Raw genomic sequence first — 19,753 nt, forward strand, 5'->3', positions numbered from 1 at the left:
GCTCCATGTGCAACATGAAATGGGAGCTAAAGCCGTAATGGTAGAGGGAGTTCTTTCAAAGCTGAAAAATATCAAAGTCAAAGGAGAAATTAGCAAAGTGGGTATCTTTTCGAGCTTAAACCATCAAAATCATGGGTCTATCAGGGCTCTGTTTTGGTCAAATTCAGGGGTATTTTACCCGTATGGTCATTTGCGCTAAGTGCCTACATGCACTGCTGATACCTTTATGTCATTCTTAGGGATAAATGGGAATATTTGTTATGATTAATGGGATATTGAAAACTGCTGAAATTTGACCAAAACAAACATATACACGAAAGATATCACACGTGACCCATTCCATGTCAACTCCAGGGATGTGCACCGCAGCAACTCTTCAATTTTTTTCTTTTTCTGTGTGGTGGTAGATATTGATGAGAAAGTAAAATCCCGAAAATTTGAGCTTCATACTCCATAGTGGATTCCCGTGGCATCAATTTGAAATTTAGAGGGGTCAGCGTAAAAAATGTGTCGCAACGCGAAAGACGACGTTTGGAGGTCCATAAATGTATAAACGGAACCCTTTACAACTTTGAAAAGTATGTATCCTGGGGTACTTATTTATGTAAAATTCAAATCTGGCATCAGAAAACTTGTAACTCTTTTACTTTAAAAGATATAGGGCCCTCAAAATGCAACTTCGTCCATCCAGGACCAACTTTGGGGGTCCTGGAAAGTAAAAATAATTTTATTGTCCATTTTTTTGCCAGTCAGAGCCCTTTGGTAGGACATTACTCTTATCCAATATTGAGCCTATTAGAATACTTTTAGCTGAGATATTTCCCATGCAAAACCCCAATTGTAAATTTTTTGTACATTTTGACCCCACTGAAAACCAATGTCAGACATTTTGCTCCACCATCAACTTCAGGTATGTTGAAGATATGTCCTTGGAGAACATTTCTGAGAGATATTGGCTTTGGGATTCGATGGCTTCAGCACATCACCAGAGGAGGCTTAAAGGCATTCCTACAATGCACTATGATTGGGAAATTTGATCAATATAACCTAATTTTAAAGGCAAAGTCCCCATTGCTACACACACAAAATGGTCATTTTAAAACTGCAGCCAACAAGCTAATAGTTGAGACTTAGGACTGATATTTGATTTTCTTACAGGAAACATTCATATTGTCCCACTGCATTAATTTTATTCCTAAGTCTCGATGTTATGAATGTTAAATAATAGGATCAAAACACCAGATATTTGCACACAATTCCAATGCAAGACATGATCAACTGTACCATATGTGTACAAAAGCCAGACATACAAGGTCAGAAACCCCATTGGGTTGTGGGAATGTCTTTAAACATCCTCTGGCACATCACTTAGGTTTGCATTCTCCATAGAGTTGTACACATTTTTGATTTCGCATGTATAATGACTAACGTACAACTCTATGGAGAATGCAAACCTAAGTGATGTGCTGAAGCCATCGAGTCCCAAAGCCAATATCTCTCAGAAATGTTCTCCAAGGACATATCTTCAACATACCTGAAGTTGATGGTGGAGCAAAATGTCTGACATTGGTTTTCAGTGGGGTCAAAATGTACAAAAAATGTACAATTGGGGTTTTGCATAGGTAATATATCAGCTAAAAGTATTCTAATAGGCTCAATATTGGATAAGAGTAATGTCCTACCAAAGGGCTCTGACTGGCAAAAAAATGGACAATAAAATTATTTTTACTTTTGGAGTTCTGACCCCCCAAAGTTGGTCCTGGATGGACGAAGTTCCATTTTGAGGGCCCTATATCTTTTAAAGTAAAGGAGTTACAAGTTTGCTGATGCCAGATTTGAATTCTACACAAATAAGTACCCCAGGATACATACTTTTCAAAGTTGTAAAGGGTTCCCTTTATACATTTATGGATCTCCAAACGCTGTCTTTCGCATTGCGACACATTTTTTACGCTGACCTTCCTAAATTTCAAATTGATGCCACGGGAAAACGAAATGGAGTATGAAGCTCAAATTTTCGGGATTTTACTTTCTCATCAATATCTACCACCACACAGAAAAAGAAAAAATTGAAGAGGTGCTGCGGTGCACATCCCTGGAGTTGACATGGAATGGGTCACGTGGTAAATGAGAACGAAATGATTACGAGCTCTAATGGGGTGAGGCTGTCGATCTGGTCACTTATCTTTAAATGTTTTACTTTGTAAAATAATGCGCAATTTGGTCATAAATAAATAATAATAAATCTGAAATGAAATGAGTCATATAACGTGGTAATATGTCAAGGATAATCAACTGTTTTGGAATTGAACTTAATTAAATATGTACATGTACATTAAAGTACATTTCCTGATATTGTTACGGAATAAGGAAATCAACGTTAAAAGCTCATACTAGCGTGATAATATTAAAATGTAATCATAATCTGATGCGATCAAGCAAAATCAGTTTGAAGTAGGCCCATGTTAATTTTGGGATTCTTACATTTTCATTTTGAGCGTATTCCAAGCTCCACATTAGTAAAAACACCATGTCAATACGATCTTTAGTTACAAAGTTACTACAATTTGAACACCAGCCCATTTAAAAAAAACAAAGAAACGGAGCACTTTAATTGAGTAATTTTTAGCACACCTAAATTAAACACATAGTCAACTTGGCAACGATACCTTTGTGTCTCTTTGGCTTTCTGTCGAACCAGAAAGCCAAGAATTAAGAGGACTTTGGGACTCGATGGCTTCAGCACATCACTTAGGTTTGCATTCTCCATAGAGTTGTACACATTTTTGATTTCGCATGTATAATGACTTACGTACAACTCTATGGAGAATGCAAACCTAAGTGATGTGCTGAAGCTCATCGAGTCCCAAAGCCAATATCTCTCAGAAATGTTCTCCAAGGACATATCTTCAACATACCTGAAGTTGATGGTGGAGCAAAATGTCTGACATTGGTTTTCAGTGGGGTCAAAATGTACAAAAAATGTACAATTGGGGTTTTGCATAGGTAATATCTCAGCTAAAAGTATTCTAATAGGCTCAATATTGGATAAGAGTAATGTCCTACCAAAGGGCTCTGACTGGCAAAAAAATGGACAGTAAAATTATTTTTACTTTTGGAGTTCTGACCCCCCAAAGTTGGTCCTGGATGGACGAAGTTCCATTTTGAGGGCCCTATATCTTTTAAAGTAAAGGAGTTACAAGTTTGCTGATGCCAGATTTGAATTCTACACAAATAAGTACCCCAGGATACATACTTTTCAAAGTTGTAAAGGGTTCCCTTTATACATTTATGGACCTCCAAACGCTGTCTTTCGCATTGCGACACATTTTTTACGCTGACCCCCCTAAATTTCAAATTGATGCCACGGGAAAACGAAATGGAGTATGAAGCTCAAATTTTCGGGATTTTACTTTCTCATCAATATCTACCACCACACAGAAAAAGATAAAAATTGAAGAGGTGCTGCGGTGCACATCCCTGGAGTTGACATGGAATGGGTCACGTGGTAAATGAGAACGAAATGATTACGAGCTCTAATGGGGTGAGGCTGTCGATCTGGTCACTTATCTTTAAATGTTTTACTTTGTAAAATAATGCGCAATTTGGTCATAAATATTCAATAATAATAAATCTGAAATGAAATGAGTCATATAACGTGGTAATATTCAAGGATAATCAACTGTTTTGGAATTGAACTTAATTTAATATGTACATGTACATTAAAGTACATTTCCTGATATTGTTACGGAATAAGGAAATCAACGTTAAAAGCTCATACTAGCGTGATAATATTAAAATGTAATCATAATCTGATGCGATCAAGCAAAATCAGTTTGAAGTAGGCCCATGTTAATTTTGGGATTCTTACATTTTCATTTTTAGCGTATTCCAAGCTCCACATTAGTAAAAACACCATGTCAATACGATCTTTAGTTACAAAGTTACTACAATTTGAACACCAGCCCATTTAAAAAAAACAAAGAAACGGAGCACTTTAATTGAGTAATTTTTAGCACACCTAAATTAAACACATAGTCAACTTGGCAACGATACCTTTGGTTTTAGACATGGCTAAGAAATTTTGGCATAACAAAACGCTAAATCCGAGTTTCTTTTGAAATAATTTCACGTTTTTTGACAATTATCGAAGTTAGATAGGGGCCAAAAGTTTTAACATTTTCCTTCGAATTTCATCAAAAACTATTTCCATGTGAAAAGGGATGTTTTTCTCTTCCATTTTTTTTTAAAAACTTACTATTTGTCCCAAATCTCAAAACTAGGTTGCCGAGTTCAGACTGATTTTGCTTGATCGCATCACATATACAGCTTCTAGCTGTGAGTTGCAAGATGAGCGTGGGAGTTTTCTTTTAGCAAACGACATGTAATAATAAAATAAATTATTTTATTACGTCATATTTATTCAGAGTACACCGATCATCAAAATTTCTGTTCTTACAGGGGCCCTTGCATCATATAATAATTGCATAATTAGAGATATTCAAACTTACGCAAAATGACACAGATCAATTCAAACCAATATAACGAAATATAACAAAAGTAACAGTTTGACCAAAAGAAAAAAAAATGAGCATCTGTAGCCTATATAAAAAATACACTGTCCAATGCGCACGAAACAACTAATATCATAAGATTATAACTCATACATATATCCTTGAAACATTGTAAATAGTGTAAATATCTTCAAACATTGTAAATATCTGAACGTAGTTTAGATTAAAACAAGCAGCAAATAAAAGTCCTACGTTAATTGCAGTTGTTCCTTACCTTTACATCATTTCCTTTTCCCTGATCTGTACTAAGCTAGATCTGTAAGACTGTGTGGTATAGCATGACGACTCTCAGATAGTCCCAGCATGTTTCTGTTTCGTTACTGCATTCGTCTGATAGTTTAATAAATGACACGCCCTTTGGTTACGCCCAGCGCCCATGGCGTTGTTCCATTATAGCAGGTATGCGCATGAGCAATACAATTGTCAACTGTCAGAAGCAGACGGCGTAAAGGTAAAGCTGAATTTATACTTCATCGGTGAGCGACGAGCGATTGGTTTCTAGGCAATGAGCCTATGTGCCTTTTTGTTACATTGGGAAAAGCAAGCACGCTGCGATGAAGTAAGATATAGATATGCGACATGTCAGAATCAAGTGTCTCTTTGGCTTTCTGTCGAACCAGAAAGCCAAGAAATAAGAGAAAGTAGCAATATGGAGGTCTTTTAGAACTTAAATCATTCAAATCAAGGGTAAAATTCAGGGGTCTTTCGGAGCTGCGCGGTCCAAAACAGGGGGTCATCCGGTCATTACGGTGGAGCATACCTGTATGGTCATTTGTGGTGGGTTCAAGCAAAATCAGTCGGGCATATTAAATGTTCAGTTTTTTACATGATTGTATAAAGCATTTGCAAAGCTACATTTTGCAGCAAACCCCATTAAAATTGCTATCTGGAGAACTAAAAACAAGTAGCAAATAAAAGTCCTACGTTTTGCAACTTAAGGGGTTGTTTGGAATGACAGGTGAGTCAGGGGTCAAAAACAAAATTTTTACCTTTTTGACCTCAGCACATGTGTATGTATGATCTGCCATACAAAAATTTAAAAACAATACCTCAAAGTATCATTTTTTAATGTTTTTTGTCATAATCACGCTTTTCTACAAATTTCATCTGTTTGTACCGGGGCGTGTCTGTTGCCAGGTAGGCCTACATGACAGCATAGACACACGTTACAACCTTGAATAATAATACAGAATTGTGACGTTATATTCTTCTTAACCTATCTTAGAACTGCCTATTATTTCAATTGTTATACTGTTCTGGTTGGTTTATTGCATATACTCTATAGAAATTATGCAATATGACGTCGAGCATGACAGAGTCATCTTCATTCAAATAAAATTCAGGTACCCGTAAGGTACCACGGAGCAATTCGCACGATAATACAATAAAACAGATGAAAGGTATGAATGGTTGTGGAATCGAATTGCAGACCTGTCCCTCTGTCACCTTAGAACTGCATCTCGTAGGCAATGGTAGGTAATAAACCAACCGGAACGGTATAACAATTGAAATAACAGCATGTCTTGGTCTCAATTCAAGATGTGCAATTTGGACACACCTACTCGTTGGCTGATTTATACTTCAACAGTTCCTCAAAGCGATATCAGAAAAGCCACTATCTCATTGTTCATTGGCCCGCAGTATGCATCGCCCCAGGGCACTCAACTTTAGAATTGATGGGTAGGGTAGGTAATTGATGTGCCTACAAGCTTCGCGAAGTAGGCGCATATCAGTACAAAACGTTGGGTTTTTTTATTTAAAAGAAGGGTCATTATGTACAATCAAAATGAAAAAGGGGTCATTGGGTATAATATTTTGAAAACTGAAGGTGCCTGGTCATCGGGTATAGTCGCCTTCAAAAGAGGGGCATATATTGACAGGCACATACCGTCACCTCTAAAGTTGATGCCCCCCGGGTGCTCGCATTATATTTTGTTCATGGCTCGGCTTTTAAAACTCCCACACATCACAATAAGGCTATTGAAAAGTGTATAGAATAGCTAATGATAGACCGGTCCCTGCGATTAGTCGCGGACCCGAGCGACAATATAGTAAACACATCGAGTTTATAACACAAGTGACAGTAGTCGTGAATTATGGAGGGTTTCATTGAACTTCTACCAGCAAAATATGGAATAATACTAACACAAGACACCAATCGAGATGATGATACCAGCCTAATGGAAGGCTTGTATTTGACCTTCTTATGAATCCAATTTCGTGGCGAGAAGTTAAAAAGGTAATGTATATTTCAAGAAATTTGGGTTCAAAAATTCTGTATCAGCTCGTATCATCAATTCCGTAAATATGGCGTATAGAGGCACAACTTGACAATACACTGAACTATTTAAACGTAAAGGACGCACTGGATACACATAAATTTGTGTTTCCTTGCTGGCGGAATAGTTGCAAAACTCTTTTTGTCAAAAAAGTTGGACAATTTATGAATTATGATTGGCAAAATAGCGAAAGGAAATAGACTTTTCCAACCATGTAAAACTACACTGGGTTGTTGACATGGTCGACATACATTAAGGCATACGCATGTTCCTAAAGTAGGAGGTAAGTACTATAATTAATTGTTTAAAGTGCTCAACATACCAGCAAAAAGTCATAGGGTCATCAGAGTACAGGGACTTTGTGAAATACTGGGTACAAAAAAAAAGTGCGTGAGCCGATATGCAACATCAAATATAAAAGCCGATTTACATAATTTCCCATGACCTTACAGAAGTGATCGTGCTCAAATATAAAACTATAGAGTTTGGTCCTTGATATGCACCATCAATTGTGTACTTGTGATCAATATTGCTAGGCAAACAATCACAGCAAACATGCCAAAATCCTCCCATTTCTCCTCCATTTACACACATATAAACCCATCCCTTAAGCCCGTATTATGTTTGTGTTTGTTTCTTTTTTAGCTTTCTAAGCATCTCCTCATTCAAATGTGTATGTTTTTTTATTACTCAATTATACTCAACAGGAAAACTACACAAACGTGCTGAATGAAGATACACAATAAATCAAGTTCTTGCAAAACGATAAGTTCATGAGCATGAAGGAGATGATATGAGTGAATGCAAGAAAGAAATTCAGGGGATTGCTGCAATTTAAGACTATCTGTGTGGCACAACAGTACTTTTCTATTTGCCAGTGGTGTCAATCTGTCTTGAAAAGTTGGGAGGGACATTTGGCTTAAAATGTAAAAAAAAGTGGCTGTAAAAACATGGTTATGCCAAAAAGTTTGGGGGTTAGTGACATCCACACAATTCACCCAATGTTCCAATGTACTTTTAACATGTGCATATTCAGGCATTCCTTCAAGGTTTTCCGGATTGATTTTAATAAAGCTAGTCAAAATAGCTTCATGAACTGACTATATAAATTTACAAAAAACATGAGATTTCAGAAATCGTTAACGCAAAGTTTTATTGTAAAACAATATTATTTCAAATAACCCCTGCATTAAACGTAACTATAAATACCGAATTCAACTCTCCGCGGGTGCATTAATTGCTTAGATTAAATCGTTAATACATCGTCATATTAACATTCGAATATAATTGAAGTGAAAGTATATCGACATTTTTCAAGTTTCAAGATAAGTTTTTTTCGACATTGTGCTAAGTGAAAGTGCAACCGATGAAATTTTATTTCCTTACTATTTATGTCAAATAACACCGGTAATCCCCAGGCGGTAATCCAATGTAATGAAAAGTTACTTTCCTATGTAACTCATCGGTATATGTTCTATAGATACTCAATCACGATTAAGGGTATATGTTTTTGCGGATCTGCTCAAAAAGATGCAACACGATGCCAGCACCTCAGGAACAAAGGCTGTCATCCTGTCCCCATCTTGTGGGTAAAAGCAAGAGTTCACGGTTTTTCACTACACAAATCCGTGACAAATGGTTGTTTGCGATTGAAGAAATGTCAGCACTATCAACAGATTACGTGACTGTTATGATATTTATATGTTTGTTCAATGTAAACGTCTCGAGTAATTTTGTAATAACAGGAATGGAGTCATTACATTAAATGCGCCACCAGGAGGAACTTTCCATATACAAATGAACAAATACAATAGCACAACTCTGTTGGAAGACACTAGGGAGCTTTTCAGTTTTGGTTTCTGTTTTCGTTCACGGTTTCAGAGATCTCATTCTTAATTTGAAGTGTTAGCATAGTACAATCCTTTAATTCTCTGTTTGTTTTCTGTTTGTTGAATTTGCTTATTTCTGACATGAAAACCTGAGATGAAAGGGTTGGTGCTAATCCAGACAAAAGAATTTTACGGTCTTAAATTTGTGATAAGTTGTACGGCTTCAATTGACTTGCATAGGCACTTCCGCCTAGGCAGGAGTGGGTGGTGAAATTAGTCTAGCATTAAAATATGTGACGTGTCATGTCAAAAGGAGACACTTTTGGGCAGGTTATCAATTTGGAGGTTTTTACATATCTTAAATAATTATAGAGATATTTTGCTCTACAACGCCGTTTTCCCCAATGAAATCGGACATTCCTAAGCGAAGATATTGAGTTCGTAGGTTATGGTATTATAAAATTGGAAATTGAGATATCGGCCTTCCAAAATATTGTTTGCAATGTTGAGAGTAGGAATTACCTTGAAAAATGTCTCAAAAATACAAGACGCAAGTTATATTCAGGCCTGAAACTATCAGACAATATTTTTAACGTTAATAACATCACAAATTCGCAACAAACCCAAATATTATTGTAAAAAAAATCACCCCGGGCAAATTTTTGGCTATTTCTCCATTTACGATCCTGCCCAAAAGTGTCTCCTTTTGACATGACCACATAACTAAACTCAACCCAGAAAGTATCGAAACGATTATAGATGGTCAAATATATCGGGAACTGAAATATATAGCAACTTAGTTAATGTATATAAAGCGCATCCTTCTCCTGCGCGTTTTGATACCTCTTTTGTTGCTCTACGATATCATTTGGCCGAGTTATAGGCGCTGGAGTGGATTCAAGTCGGATTTTGAAAGTTGTACTTAGCTCCTATTCAAGCCAAACGCGTTCGTCGTGTACACACACACCCCCACACCCCCACCCCATCAAGACAAAGGACACCGATGTGCTCTGTTTACTGGCCTGCAAAGAGCCCTGACCTTAATCCACTAGAACACTTGCGGGACACTCTTAAGAGGAAAGCTAACAAGGCAATCAAGCCTGACACCACCTTCGGCGCATCCTGCTAAGGAAATGGCGAGACATTGACCAAGGAAAGATAAGACATCTTGTTCAGAGCATGCGACGACGAATCCAGGCAGTGATAGACAGTGATGGTGGGCACACCAAGTATTGAGATGTCAGCAGAAAGAGTTCATGAGATAAGTCAGAGATAAGTAAAGGGTAGCAAGTATTGAAGTTGGAAGTCGAAGGAGTAAAATAAAGTAAAGTTCGTGGTTAAGGTGGTATTGGATGCATTTTCTGGAAACTATAAAATGGTCTGAGCATGTTTTAAACAGGTTAATAGAGTAGGGCAAAGTACACTGACCATTATGCCTTTTGTTTGAAGCAAATCGGACATACGGTTTTCATAATATTTCAATTTATATTTTCTTTGTATCTTATTGTTTTTATCAATAGTCAATGTAGTTAATGAGCTAAAATGACTGTAAAGGCTCATTAATATGTAATTTTTGCCAATAATTTGCTAAAAATCAATGCATAAATGTTCAGGGAACTTTTATTTTGCATACTTTTGCCTTGAAACTTGGTCAAAGTGTTTCTAATATGTTCTAATGTATTATAAAGTGAAGCCGCCCTCTAATTTGCATAATTAATGAGCTAATATGCATTTATGCATGGATTTTTAGCAAAATATTGGCAAAAATTATATGTTAATGAGCTTCTCCAGTCATTTTAGCTCATTAACTCTATTGATTATTGATAAAAACAATAAGATACAAAGAAAATACAAATTGATATATTTTGAAAACCGTGTGTCCGATTTGCTTCAAACAAAAGGTAATATTGATCAGTGTGGTTTGCTCTACATAATTAATGTGTTTAAAACATGCTTAGAGCATTTTCATAATCGGTATCCTTTGTCTTGATTTTGTGTGTGTGTGTGTGTGTGTGTACACGACGAACGCATTTGGCTTGAATAGGAGCTAAATGCAACTTTCAAAATCCGACTTAAAGCCACTCAAGCGGCGCCCACAACTCGACCAAATGATATCGTAGAGCAACAAAAGAGGTATCGTTTCGATACTTTCTGGGTTGAGTTTATGTTGCCAAGTTCTAAGCAAAAGTCGGTCATATTGGCCAAATTTCTCCCAATGGGAATTTATTATATTCATTTGTAACAATAGTGTATCTGATAATTGGTTAGACCTACGTACATGCGATACTCGAGTTTATTTTAAATGTTTAATTTTGCAGAGCTGATTTTTGTCAGTCATTGATCATACTGATAAATGTTGCAAAGAGGGGGGACTTGAGACTGACAGACTGAACCAGTAAGAGTGGGAGGGGCGAGGGAGACGAAAAGACCAGAAACGAGAAGAGAGAGAAGAGGCCGGGGAGGGAGAGGGAGACTGATTCGGAGGTGGGGAAAGGAAGCAAAATAGGGAGAGATACATTGATACGAAAAAGTTAGGAGGAAAGGGCAACACTGCGGCCCTGCACAGGCCCGTAGCCAGGATTTATTGGGGTGTCACCGGCTCAATTTGTATTGGTTTAATTGTTTATTTTCTTTAATTTTATGTGTCCAATAACTCAGTCACGCATGCAATCATCTTTCAGTATAAAACATTGATTTATTGACATAAACTTGGTCATGAATGTGGTTTTTATTCAGCAGGTGCATCAAATATGGCAAAATCACTATAGGAAGAGAAATAAGGTAATTGTAGTGTGGTGCTTAGTTCTCTTGTTGGCAAGAAGAGCCAAAATTTACTTATAAAGGAAGACTGAAACAGTTGCAACGATCTAGAGCGACGGCTCTCTTGAATAAAAGCGCAAGTGAAATACGAAATGGCCATCAGAGATCGCTTGAATTAAGAGATTGGATGTAGGCATCCCAACCACTTAACTCTTTACTCTAGTGGTCACATTAAGATTGTTACATCTTTATCCAAGAAATCCATCACTTTAGATCAAGATGCAAGATTCTTTAGCCTACCCATTTACAGGTATACTTCGTGTGCACCCTTTTGGTCAAATGTATGCATGGAAACCAGATTTTCCCTCCCTAGTGGTTTTATCATTTTGAAACAACTGCTGATTAAAAACTTCAAAGAAATCCTCATTAAATCATTGTTTTGTACATTGTACTGCTTGATGGTTACATGAGGTAACTGAGGGATAAGATACGAAAAGGTAAAGGAAAAGAAACCAATTTAATCAATCATACTTTTTCTGAAAGCATCGTTTTTGGAAAATGTGATTATTTTGAGCAAGAAAAATTGTTTTTGGAAATGGAACAACTTTCAGAGGGTAGCAGAATGATTCGTCTATTCACAGCTTATTGAATTTTTCAAATCAACGTCAAATGTACGTCAAGTTATGCAAAGAAATGTTTTGTAATTTTAGGGGGAGGATTTCATTTGAACCCTGTATTATGGCAATGTTCTGTGATTCTTCTCGTTTTAGGGACCGTTCATAAATACTTTGGTGGGGGGGGCTGGGCAAAGTGAGGGGGGACACAAAAAGTTTTGAGTTGCACAAAGGGGGGGACCAAAAAAAAAAAAGCATATGTACCAATAAAGCCCTTTTTTACAACGATTATGGCCCAATGAGTGTAAAGCCTTTTTGGAATCCCAAAGACTTTACATGTATTCCACAGTCGCTATAAGAAAAGGGTCATTATAATATGTATCCCACTGATAATACCGGGTCAAAATGATGCAACCAGGATTTTTTTTTTGTCTTTGCCCCGAAATTTATATTTTGCCCCCCGACCAAGAAAGCTGGCTACGCCCCTGATAAACAAGTCTTACGTATTAAAAATCATGAGTATGTGCCCAGATGTTTGCTCTGAATTTCCAATGGATAGCGACGGGGAAGGTGGGGGCATGTGCCCTGGGCGCCACTCTTAGGGGGCGCCAAATTAACCAATTCAGCATCGATTCTGCGCCACTCTAAGCGATGAAAGTCAAAATTTTCGCGCGCTTTGCGCACATATCAGGACAGAGTCATTTGAAAGATCAATTTAAGATATTCTTTCATTATAACCAAAATTAATTAGTGGTAGGCCCTATTTGTGCTCCGGGCGCAATAATTATTTCAAGAATCGGGAGCGACACCTATCCTTAGCCCTGGGTGCCACAAGCCCTAGCTACGCTACTGTCAATTTCCCTTTTTTGTATTACTTTTATTTATTTATTGGTTATAAGAATGAAACAAAAATTAGAATGCATAAATTGAAATCAAACTTCATACAAGTCACAGCGTGTGAAAAACACCTTAAACATTCAGGCATATAATTGTGACTGAGTTTGCACAAATGGAGTAGCCCCCTCCCCAGACTGTTTTTTAACCTCTTGGAAAGCTGAGACGAATACACCTAAAGTATATTCGTCTCAGTTGGAAAGGGGGGGGGGGTCAAAAAAGTTTTATATGTCTAAAGAGGGGGGTCAAAAAGTTTTAGGTTCTCGGTGGGGGGTCAAAAAGTTTTGACTCCAAAATTTCCAAGTCCCCAGCCCCCCACCAAAGTATTTCTGAACGGTCCCTTAGTGAACACTCCCGTTTACTCAGGTAGTGATTAATTGCTGCAGTGATTGTTTTGTGATTGTTTTAAGTTTCAACATTAGGAAAAATTGACCAAATACGGGCACAATGGCTCAAAACATAATGGCTAATATGGCTCATGCGGCAGAAACAGGCCTTTTGTAAGCAAATTCGAAGAAAGCCGACGAACCAGTGGCAATTTGTACTGGTGCGCGACGGTTAACCAATGACCTTCAAATGACCTTTGACCTTTAAATGGTTATGCAGCACTTGTATAACATGCCATTGTTCCTATTGATAAAGTGACATAGTTGTACTATATAATTTGCAGAAGCAGCATTTTGAAGGTATTTGACAATAAATCAGAATTTACCCTTTAATGAACTTTGATCTCAATTCTGTCTTTACCCGTAGACATTGGATCCCCGGGATTGGATCTAACCGACGCATATGTCCATCGTGCTATGTTATATGTGGAAAGAGTAACATTTTGTTAAGTTTCGTTTTTTGGACCTCAATTCTGTGTACATCATATAAACACTTGTTTTTAGCTGATGTATGTGCATGTAATTTGCGGAAGCAGCAGGATTTTGAAATTATTTGGTTAAATTTGGAAATCAGCTTTATTTTTCGTGGATATTTGTTGAAACATACCCTAAAAGTGAATGTTGCAATCAAAAAATGTCCCTTTAATTTTATCTTGAAATTTTATTGTAAGCTTTTTTGGAATATTAAAAACAGCAAGGAACATTCTGATGTTGCACTTTTACCATATTAATAATAAAACAGATATGATTCAATTCGCTCGACCCCCTTTCGTTCCCTGTTCACTGGATATCAAATTTATTTCTTCTTCTTCATTCCAATACGTACTTTTAATACAGGGTGTCCCAGAATGATCTGTACCGGGAAAGATGGAATTTTTTAGGTATGAAGGGCATGTTAAATGTTCATATTGTTTTACATTTTAAGTTTTACATATATTTAGCTTTCTCAGATTTTTTAGATTTTAAAAATTGTACTTTTTTAGTAGAAGTTATAGAAGATTGCGTAAAAATGGTGAATTCTAAGTTTTGACAACGCAACCTATTTTGAAAATCTGTAACATTACTAACCGTTCAGCACAAAGTTATTTGGAAAAAGTTATGCAGGTATTTTAGTTGTGCCCTGTTCATATTTCCACTAAATAGCCGATATCTATCTATTATTTATGACGTTACGAAGCAATCATTACATGGAATTAAGGATTTGCGGCCTAATCCCATTCTCTCTTTGGCGGTAGTTTTAGTTATTGTGGTGTGAGGTCCATGTAATTTGAAATGCTTGCAGAGGTCGAACTGGTTGTGGTACAGAAAAGATGGCTCCTCAATTTATTGTGCAGCAGCGTAGATTCCTTTCAAAAACTTACTGGCAAACCGGCAGCTATGTTGAGACGCAAAGAAGATTCATTAGACGATTTCCGCGAGCACGCGTTCCAGTCAAAGGAGCGATAGTGTATAACGTAAAGAAGTTTGACGAGCACAGAACTGTCAGGAATCGGCAGAGTGAAGCTTCAGGTGCTCGTAAGACTGTAAGAACTAGAGCGAAGAGTGCAGCTGTCTGGCAAGCTTTAAGGCCCAACCCCAACAGTAGTTGTCGTCGAAATGCTGTGCCAAACATCCCACGTTCTTTATTTAATCGTATCGTGCCATTTTCAAGGGTATGCGAGTCGTTTGCGCTGAAAATGAAAAGCAGTTTTCATTGATTTTACATTATTGCATGCCACGCCAAAACAAATAAAGGTAGCGTGCTGAAATTCACAGAATAAGTAGGAGACATGTCCAGCATTATAATGCATGTATCAAAAATAGATACACTGCCCGTCTTCTATTTTTAGTTATTTTTGCAAACACGGTACAAATCATTCTGGGACACCCTGTATGAGCATTTATTCATGCATATGTTCAAGGTTTTTCGGAGTTGATTTTAATAACTTTGATCAATTTTAATAAATTATTGTCATTATTAAACGGCATTTATAAAATGCCTTTACTAATGGACAAAGCGCGGTACAAAGTTAAGTAACCTAGTAAAGGTACAGAATCATTTAAAAGAATCAAAACATAAATTCAATCAGTTTTAAATGTACAAAGCTATGAATACATTCCTTAAAAATATTAAAATGAAAACATAAATCTTACATAATGTGCAAGAGCGATTTACATACACTGCAAAAACTGTGTCTAGAGATTGGATTCTTTTTTGTCCTCGATTTGTAAACACGTGTAAAATCTAAATACCGTTGTCAAACTTCAAAACATCAAGTGTTTTTAAACACTATTAAAATATCTAAACGCAAGGCATCAAATTCCTATACATGTAAAGCATTTAAACATGAAATCGAGGACAAGGTGGTGTCTAGAATATTGTTTAATCTCTAGACACTGTTTTTGCAGTGTTTTTAAAACATAGAATATAAACACTAAAGGTAGGTAAAACACATTCGGCTCAAATAACCAGAATTATCAAAATGTATAAAAACAAGCAGGACCAGGTATATAGAATTCGCCGTAGAGGTGACGTGATTAATCGGATTAACTACCATTTTGAATACATCGCCCTACACTACAATGTACACGCGGTATCTATGTATTGAACCATAGATGTCAAAAAAAGGCTGATCACTTGTATCTTTGAAAATAGCGGTATTGTATTCAATCTATGTTTGCTGACATACCGTAAAAACTCGATAGTAAGCATACTATCGAGCGCTTTTAAAACATGCAAACATGTTCCTCAACCCCATTTGCTCAGTTGGTAAAGCGCCGAACTATGACAATTTCGTGTTTTCAAAAGCGCTTGATAGTAAGCACATAATGCTAACTATCGAGTTTTTACGGTACACGGGTGATTAGTGTAAGCTGCTTGTTGTGCAGGGCGATCTATTCAAAAATATGGTACAAACAAACTCATGTTGCCCATAAAAACGAATAAAAACAGTCAGCTCTCAACACGCGATATTCGAAATTCCCGCGCCGAAATTGTCTAAGTGCAATGACGTAATGGTTATGTATGCTCATTGTCGTCAGTCTTCATTGTATTACTGGGACGTCATTGCACTCGGCATTTTCGGCGCCTGGGATTTTGAATATGGCGTGTTGAGAGCCCGGGTTGATAGATAGATGTTTTTATTTGTTTTTATGGTCTTTATGAGTTTGTTTCGAACAAAAAAACCCACGAGAATCGCGCTTGATGATTCATTTTATAGCATCTAAGGCATAATGTTGTGATTGGCGGAAAAATCCTTTAACGGGACCGAGCCTGCCCATAATACTTAACGACTGATGGAGATGACTATCCTTCTAAACATATAATTGGTAGCGTAGTTCCAAGAACTAGAATTCTTCTCCAAAATATGTTAAATCAGTTCGGGGGCACTGCTAATTCAAAGACGTCTCTGATATCAAAGACGGGTCAGTGATTTCACATACGGGGGTCTGTGATATCACATACGTCGTGCTTTTTTTACAGTTTGGGGCTAGATGCAGCAGATCGGAAAGAAGGTGACTGTATCGGAATATGCTTTCCTATGTTTAGCAAATATCTGCCTGTGCAAACATCATATCTATCTGTGCAAATTCTGACAAATGGTCCCAGAAAACACTTAGATTGGCAAAATCGAGCCATATCCAACGTTTTGAAGTAACAAAAAATCCCAAGTCATGGGGGGAGTGAATATTTTGGCAAGGCAAAAAAAGGAGGGAACAATGAATTTTTGGCCAGTCAACGAGGGGGGAGGGGAGCGATTTTTGGCACGCATTGTGGCGGCAACTTTTCAAAAATATATTCAAAAATGACTTGAAAATGGTAGGCCCCTACGGAAACGTTCAGGCCTAACCTCGTGGCCTGACTCTCGCACACGTGCATGGGATGAATTCGGAGAAATATGGACACTTGTATTTTATTGATAGGGGTAGGGTTATGTTATGATTAGGTGGCTCAAAATAGATCAACAAATTACGGTAAACCAGGCGCGTGCCCACTGCCCAGGGAGTGGGGCTTTGGGGCCTGCAGCCCCGGGTCTTTAAAAAAATGAGGGAGACAGAGAGAAAGAGAGAAGGAGAGGAGGAGAGGAAGGGGAGTGATAGAGCAGTGGCATAGCCAGGCCCGTTTTTTTGCGGGGTGCTGATTTTGAAAAAGTGTTTCTTTTTTTTTTCCAGGGAGCGATTTTGTAAAAAGTGGACCTTCTTCACAAACTTTGGACCTTTTTTGACTAAAAAGCATAAAAACATATTTTTTTGCTCACTACGGTCGTAAATTAGGATTTTTGAGGACTTTTGCCTCACCGCACGGCCCCACTCTGCGTACGGGCCTGGGCATAGCCAGTGGGGCAGTATAGAGCCCCCTACAAAAATTGAAGGGCGGAAAAGGGAGGGAAAAGAAAAAGGTCTACTTTTTCGGTCTGATTTCCCAAAAATTGAAAGAAATAACCCGACAACTGAAAACATATATAAAATAACTGCCAATAATACCGGAACGAAAATGTTACAAAAATCAGGACAAAATATTAGCAAAACTGGGTTGAAAATTTTGTTTTGCCACAGCCACCAGGCTCATTTCAATATCCGGGGATTTTAGGCAATCGAAAGGGGGAAAGTGGAAAGAAAACAAGGAAGAAAACAAGAAGAAACGAGGAAGAGTAGGCCTACGTTCTGAGTCATTGCGCATCATAATTATGTTCATGCTTGAAATTTGTGACGGGAAGTCGCATCCACTGGAAATCCATTCTAAAATACATATTATGCATTATCATGACATGGTTATATGGCCTATAGGCTATGCTTAATCATGATGGTCGGAAAAATAAGTTAATAATAGGGGCCTAATGCAAAATGATGCACCAATTGGCTTTTAGTTTGAGGATAATATTCCCCTCACAAGTCGGGTCCGTTGAAATATGTTATGCCCAAAATAATACGAATAATAAGTGTAAACTTTTACACCAAATGACTTTATTGTGCCTTTCATAACTTTTTGAAAATAATTCTCCAACTTCTGAGGGAGCACATCCCCCTCAGGCACCCTTCTCCGTCAAAAAAGAAAAGGCTAACTTGCATTTATCCATAGGCCTAATTGAGCAGGTTCATACCCCATGCAGAAGTCAGGTCCGCAGGAAATTTGTTAGGAATTATAGGTCTATCTTTCATAGATATAATGACTATAGGCCTATTATAGCACATCCCCCTCAAGCAAAACAGAAAAGCCTAAACTTAGGCTGAATTGAAGGAATTATTGAGCACGAGTGTTAAATATAGGCGGAGACTGGGGTAATTGTGGCCCCAGGGTAATTGTGGCCCCTTTGTCTTTATCAGGGTGTCTTTATACTAAGCATTGGTCTAGGTGACTTAACTTTGTATTGTATGAAAGAGTGGTCTTTATGTTACTGTTTGGTGAAAAAATATTCAAATAGCATTAACATTTTTATGAGGGGTCTAAATAGCGGAGCGACATCGCAAATGGCTCTAAAAAGTGGCAAGTCCACTTTTTATTCATAGGGTGGTACTTATTGGTTGTATCACTGACTATTATGTATGTGTTTGACATGAAAGGTAATCATAACAGTTCCCATTGGTATATACAACAATTTTATTAAAAAATTGTTTATTTAATGAGCTAAATTTGCATATTATGTAATACCCGGCTTGGGATAAATGTGGCCCCTGTTCATGTCTTAAGCAAATTACTTGCATCTGACCCCTAAAAAGCTATTTTGGTCATTAATCTGTTATATGTTAATCAAATTAGCCATTTGGGGTCATTATTGAAACAAAAAAGACATATTTAGTATGTTTTCAAGTCAAAACAAGGAAGTATAATGAACAGTCAGATCCGGCCGCAGTTTCGGCATGCAACAATTAGCATAATAACAAGTATTTTACAAAATGCCTTAAAGTGCCCTTTTCTGGTAAATAAACCAGTCCAAATGGCCTAGAATTATCGCAATGACTGTAAAACATGTTATTAATAGTTATCAGGAAGAACTGGATTCACAATACTCTTTAAATTCTTTATTTTGTTCAGGGGCCACAATTACCCTTTGGGGTAATTGTATTCCTAAAACATGTTAATTATTATGCAAATTGCAATATATTTTCCAATTATATTTATCACATCTTATAGGTACCCATTGCCTCTATCCACTCATGCAGAAATTTTACTTCTCCAGTTCATACTTAAAGAATTACATGGTAAAAATGCAAAAGGGGGCCACAATTACCCCAGTTTTCCCTAAGCCTAAAACTAAAATTCGCGGCTCAGTTGGAAATCTGTAAAAAAATATATGCTCCGAAAATAACCAATAAACAGTTTTGATGTGTCCGGAGAATTGAAAGTCTGCAAAATGTCGTCGAGGGAGCAAAGTTATTCTGCAGCATTTAAGCTCAATTATGAAAAAGAGCAACATTTTTTTGGAAGGAAATGAACAG

The sequence above is a fragment of the Amphiura filiformis genome, chromosome 1 (assembly GCF_039555335.1).
Source record: "Amphiura filiformis chromosome 1, Afil_fr2py, whole genome shotgun sequence".
NCBI lineage: Eukaryota > Metazoa > Echinodermata > Ophiuroidea > Amphilepidida > Amphiuridae > Amphiura > Amphiura filiformis.